The 7,133-nt window shown below is 32.6% G+C and overlaps 1 protein-coding gene across 2 annotated transcripts in view; it reads right to left on the reverse strand.

Annotated features, from left to right (window-relative positions):
- Window positions 1-7,133, reverse strand: part of LOC122515929 (ionotropic receptor 25a) — a 29,562-nt gene that overhangs the window by 5,246 nt on the left and 17,183 nt on the right. The window lies entirely within an intron of this gene.

Here is a 7,133-nt window from a genome sequence, read left to right on the forward strand (position 1 = left end):
TTGTCGTCGACGCCTTTTTCCCTCTCAGCTATATCGCAAATAACTAACACGAATCATTAATAATCGTGGAAAATAAAAAAGAGTGTGTAAAGGAAAAAAATAGTTAACGATCCTAGAATTACTTTTAAAATGCATCCACTTATCGCTTGAACGTTAAACTAATCGAACAAAAGGAACGACACGCGAAGCGAGTGACAGAAAGCAGTCGAGATCTAATCGCGATTTGCACGTTATAATATATGGACTTTCGTAACTACGAATAAGTATATACGAATCTAAAAATGTAGCTTTATCGTAGCTTTATCGTAGCTTTATCGTAGCTTTATCGTAGCTGAGCGATAATCATATACGGTATTTATATACGTTACCGTCGATCTATTAAGGGTAGACATTGGATCTAATTCCTAAGCAATATGCGTTAAATGTTTCACGTTTTTCCTTCGTAAAGTATTCTTTGCACAATGCAATATATCGATGATATAAGATGCGAGTAAATATGCGATACACGTTCTAGTAGAATATTCGTAATCGTCGTCTCGTTTTTTAATCAGATTTCTACTGGTTTAGTTTGTTTTTTTTTTCCCTTTTTAAAAAGTGAACGAACGAGAAAAATTTTTAATTGCATGCTTTTTCCTTGTTACGCAAAGTTTGCCCTTTTGTACGCGACGCTGCTCTAGTAGGGGATGTTGCTCTTTTGTGAGGGAAAAACGGTTGAGTACGTTTTTAGTAGTACTACTGGTACTTCTGAAGCTACTACTGTTACCGTTACCGTTACCGTTACTGTTACCCCGTTGTTGCTTTGTTCTATCTCGAAACTTGTATTTTTTCAATCTTCATTCAAGCTCGTTCGAGTAATTTAAGATAACGATGTTGCACGTACACGTCATGTGGGCGCAATTAACGCACGAATTCACGATAGCAAATGAGTTGAATCATACTTAAAATATGATTTGGCTTCGTTATTTTTCTTCAAATCTCGTTCTCAAATCTCGTTCTCAAATATTACGATGACCGTGAAAAGAATGAAAAGTGTACACACTTTTCGCTGGTTTCTATATTCTTTAGCATTTTGGTCGTTGGTGGTAATATATTGGAACGGACAAAGCTTCTTTTATATTCCGTTTCCGTATTTTCTGCAAATGAATATTACGATGGTGAGCGAAAGGAACGGAGGGAGAAGAAAAATAGAAAAATCTACGATATAGTATTCTCTAATATCAATAATCGCCAACTCTTTTATGGTTTTAATATTATAACAGAGGGGAAAAAAACAATGGATTATCAAAAGTTTCCAAATGAGAATCTTTGTGTGCAGCGGATACTGGATATTTTTAATCAATGGTCGTGTCTCTTTTCGTTCACATTTATTCGAAACGACGTATATAATAGTAATATTAATAATAATAATATTAATAATAAAGTAATAGTTTGATTATATCGAAACGTGTTTATAAAGGATAGGATCGATAACGTACGATCGTTTTTTTTGGAATGCAATCGAAGAAAGAAAACAGAGTGGAAAATAATAACAATAACAATAATAATAATAATAATAATAATAATAATAATAATGAAAAGAAAAGATTGTAACAATTGGGTGGTGACAGGTTGCATCTGACACGAGTATCGGATCGTGTATGCTGTATATGTCCATTGTAATTAGTGTCTCTTTTCATCATATCATCTTTCGCTTATCACCGAGTTCACGTAATTGCATTCGAACTTGTATTCCTAGTCCCCCTATTCGTACGGGGATTTAGTTCGGAAATAATTGCGCATTATTATATCCGCGAATACTTTGTTGATCAAAGGAATAAAGTATTTGGATATTCCTTGTACGCTCAGATATTATCGACGTTATTATATAATATGTGTTATTATTCGGATATTTGTTATATATTTACATGTTCAAGCGGCAGGCAGTTTATCGCACGATAAACGTTCGGTTTATTTTTTTTATTCCTATTTTTTTATTCTTTTTTTTAAATCAATCTTTCGTTCCTTTTTCATTTCATTTTATTCGTTCAATCTTTTTCGAGTTTTTCTTTTCCTATCGATATAGGAAATGTTCTAATATACATAGATGCGGAATTACGTACTTATGCAGATACAATTATCCGCACGTAATATTTCGATTTGAATGTTGCGCGAAAACGAAGAAACGTCGCGTCGTATCATACCTTCTCTTGTCACCTTAAATGTTTGATTCATTTTTTTTTTTTTTTTTTTTTTTTTTGCTAAAACGATGAGTCTCGTCAATAATCTTTCATTTTCTATAATTCTTATCTTTTTATCGATCAACATTCCTATATATGGTATATGTACACGTATAACAATATTAATCTAACAAGCATAGTTCCTCGACGATCAAAATGGTCTCCCGATTTTGGAACCTCGTTCTCCTATTCCCTCGCATTATTCGCGTATCATTCGATATATTATTTCGATAATTCGAAGAAAATGGCGGAGAAACGGGCTCTGTACGAAGAATTATATCTGAATGTATTTAGATATATATATATATGTGTATATGTACAAACGAGGAAAAGAAGCTCCATACGTGTTTACACATTATACATGCATACTCGAGCTCCTGTATTGCTATACTTGTAAATCACAACCAACGGAGTATTAGTTTATATTAACTAGATATATATATATATATATATACATATATATATCATATAAGTATATATAGCATTTTGTGTGTATGTGTGTGTGTGTTTTATTTTTATTTTTTCTTATTTGAAAATCGGACGTCCATTGCAACGTAGACGATGATAGTTTGATTCATCAATCGGAACGTTAAGATTTTTATATTCGTTTTTATTTATCGAGTTCGAAGAAAATTCTTTTTTTCTAAACGAATAATGTAGATTTTTGTTTCCCTATTTATAAGATCGAATGATTGGTTATCATATTGATAAACGTTTCGATTAACGAATCGCCCGATGGATATAAATATGAATATCGACCGAATGATTTGTAATACGTGGTACGATATAATACATATTGTATACTATGTAAATATCATATGTTTTACGTATGCTCGCGTATAATACATATGTATATTCATATAGCGTCAAATAGTACATTTATGCGTTTCCAAAATCTCGTTTCAGAGAGAGAGAGAGAGGGAGGGAGAAAGAAGACGAGACAGAGAGAGACATACAAACAGAAATCTAATTTTTCAATTTATAAAACATATATCGCTACATTATCATATGTTTTCTCGTTATCAGGCGAAGGATTAAAATAAAAGAGTTGAATATAATTTATATGAATGCGTCAACGGAAAAAGAACTATTTTTTTTTTCTATCGAAACATTTCATTCAATCGAACATTTTTACTTTGTTTCATCGTTACGAAAATTTCTCATTTTCTTTACGACAAAACAAAAGATTATTTTATTATAACAAGGAAAGAACGTTTATTTTTTCATTATAAATATTAATTATCGACATTTTGTATACCTTCTTAGAACGAGTTGGGATTAATATAATACAATAGTGTCAATAATCAAAGGAAAATCGAATTAATAAAATATTTTTTTAGAAAAAAAAAACCAATTGATTTCATAAATGGAGAAACTTTGCAGGACTCAGTTTTTTTTTAATCATTCAACGACAATATTTTCACTAATGACTCGTAAAAAGCTTAATGATATAAATTGTAAAAATGTAAGAGAGACCCTAGAAGAAGAAATGTTCGTTTTGGACCATAGATAGTAATGACTTTAATAAATAATATTACGAATATTTCGTTCCTGTAAAGAGCCTCGCTGTATTATCGATAATCAATTCATTCGATGTCCTTTTCTCTCTCCCTCTCTCTCTCTCTCTCTCTCTCTCTCCCTCTCTCTCTCCCTCTCTCTCTCCCTCTTTCTCATTCTCTCTTTACATCTACATTTTTTACTTGATCATTTTTGTTTATTTAGTTAAATTTATTATTTTGTTCGCTAAGCTTAAATTTAAAATCTTGTGACGTCCGTAGCACGGCTACGAGGCGTATATATCTCACAACCTTATCACAACCTTATTATAGAGTGCCCTTGCAACGAAATCGTGGCTTAATTTGTTAGAGCGGCACTCGAGAGGGGGAAGTTCAAGTTGGAAGGGAAAAAGGAGTTAAAAGGAAGGGTCGGTGCTTTCGAACCCTCTCTCACTCTCTCTCGCTCTCTCTCGCTCTCTCTCTCTCTCTCTCTCTCTCTCTCTCTATACATATATCCTTTTGTTCTCTTCGTAATTCGATTTTTTTTTGTATGGTCGCACGATACAACATACGTTCCTATTTCCCTATGCATATATATAGGTGTGTTCCGCTTTTACGTCGAGTCGAATTCTCAACGAATCCTCGAGTCGAGAGATAAGTACTCTCGTCTTTCTTATATATTTTTCTCTTTGGAAAAAATGAATACGTACACCCGTAGACACAAATGACTCGTGGCAAAAGTTGCGTCAGTGTTGCAGTGTCAGATTTTCACTTTCTACGCATTTTCTTGTTTCATCTTTTATCGTTTCTATTCGTATCGCAGAGTACGAATTATGTTGAAATTATATTATTATTATTATTATTATTATTATTATTATTATTATTATTATTATTATTATTATTATTATATTTATGATATACAACGAAGAAGATTTAAAATTGTTTCTAGTTAATTTTTGTCAAATCTATAATGTAGGACTTTTTGTGGACAATAAATGCACTCCAACACTGAGACAACTCACTGTCAAATTATTTTTTAACAATGACACGCGACGAGAAAATGGAGTGGAGTACCACGCTCTGTTCGCACATTTTTAATGCGCTTTTATTTGCGTTGACAAACGCATTTATATATTTGTGTACGGACGCGCATATTGCGACGTGTATATATATATGTATTTATGTATTCGTGTCATGTATACGAGCCCGAAAACAATTTTCATAAATAATCTTATTTGTTACGTATGTGTCGTATTACAGGCTAATAGCACAACCCTTGGATCTTTACCTTCGTTTTACTTTGTAGATCTATTTGTATTTTTGAAGCATTGGTCGTCCTCCATGACGTTTCTTCTTCTTTCTTTTTTTTCTTTTTTTTTTCCTTCTTTCATTTCGCTTAGATATTTTTAATTAAGTTTTCGTTATATCGATACTCACAACCATAATCGTGTTTTACGAACGATAATTATAATATACCTTCTATCGGTTTTATCTAAAATACACAGGACTCTTCCTATTGTGGCTAATTATTAAGGAAACTTATTCGATCGATTATCTTTTCCTTTTGATGATAAAAAGATGATCGTTCCCTTGGGGGGAAGAGAAGGATATTCGTCGAAATCGATTACGAGTTTAATTGCATTTGTTATTTTCGTTTCTCTAGTAAATTATCGTCGAGTTAATGCAACGCGTAAATAACGTAAAAAAAAAAAAAAAGAAAAAGATAATAAGCCAACTAAATAATTCGATTAAACGTAAGAACACTTTTTACTCTTCCATTCTGACAGCGAGGAAGAAAACTTGAAACGCATAGCTTTAAAAGGTTCACGTAATTGTTACGATAATTATGACAGTGGACTAATCGTAAGTTCAAAAATGTTTCATTTTATGATGTATTTTGTAATACGAGTAATGCGAATATAAAATAAGTCGTAATATTAATTTAATCGACTTGTCGACTAATTGTAAGTAAACCATAACTGTCATAATTATCGACACAGTTATCTATAACGATAATATGTATAATATATGCGATCGATCAAAAATGATGTATTTATTTAAAATTTGTCTTCGTCGTGTTCCTTCTTCTTTCAAATTTGACTTAATTCTCGACTGGAGTGTCCTATTGATCGAATAAATTGTCACGATTTGGTACCGATCGTACCAAATGTCTCCCACAGTTTCTCCTTAATATTTCATTATGATCGATCTGGGCAGCTTAAAGCGAATAGTTAAATACGAATATATCGAATTAAGGTTCCATTTAACAAGAACCAAGAAGAGTTTTTGTCTCCATTATCAAAGAGTTTGTCATTCGTTTGATTTTTGATTCTTTGGCAAAGGGGAAAAAATGAAAAATCCTACTTTGTTTAATAAGAAAGCTACTAAAAGTCAACTGGAAATCGTCCTACTGGAAAATCTCTTCTCTCGGAATCGATTTCCCTGAGAATCCTTCCTAGTCATTTTCTCAACATTCCCCCAAGAGAACTATTCTCTTCTTGGGCGCGGAAAGAAAGGAACGATTCTACTACCTATACGTTCCAACGTTTCCATTTGTTGGTACCATTTAAAAAGGCGAATTTTCATCGATCGCGAACACTTCCTTTATCCAAACGTACTCGTCGTATTGCGTATTAGAAGATTGTTAAACTTTATCTATCTAGATTCTATTCAAGTTTTACGTAAAATTATCTTTACACGCAAGTCGATTGCCAAACGAATTTTGCATAAATCGATACGCTGCAACTTTGTTTTTGTTCATCGCAAAAATTCACCGCGTCTCTTCGTTTCTTTCTCGCGATAATCGTCTCGAATTCATCATTCGTCGTCATTCACTGTTTCTCTACCACATAATAACTTACGTATATAAAGTTGTTTGAATTTCCAATCGAGAAACTATTGCAAACTAACGAGTGTCTCGCGAAATATCTCACTCGGTGATGTACGTTTATACCGCTTCAGTTTTCGCGAATTTAGTATTTTCTTTATTTCTGCGAGAGAGAAATACTTCAAAACTTGACCAATACGAGGATAAATGGGTTGGTTAATTATTAATCGCGGTCATTCGCGTTATTCAATATAGAATATTCTTTGATACAATTGAAGATAATAGAAAATCATTGTCGAAATAAATATGCGATTATTCGTTAAATACGAACGAACAAGAATGAAATTTTAAGCAGAACTGTTCTTGTTCCTCTCCCTCTCGTTAGCCCGTTTGCTTTTATTAGACCGATATCATGGTCGATGGACTTTCGATGTTAAGTTTTGATAGGAGAATAAAAAGTAATGATCGAAACGGGCACGATCCGATTATTCGATTATCCTTGTTTCGTATTTTGTTTGAAAAACGGATTAACGATTTAACACGAAAGATATATCTCCTTCTATAGGAAATGAATTATTTTTCTACTCGTTCGAA

Source organism: Polistes fuscatus, unplaced genomic scaffold (assembly GCF_010416935.1).
Source record: "Polistes fuscatus isolate 324 unplaced genomic scaffold, CU_Pfus_HIC Scaffold19, whole genome shotgun sequence".
NCBI lineage: Eukaryota > Metazoa > Arthropoda > Insecta > Hymenoptera > Vespidae > Polistes > Polistes fuscatus.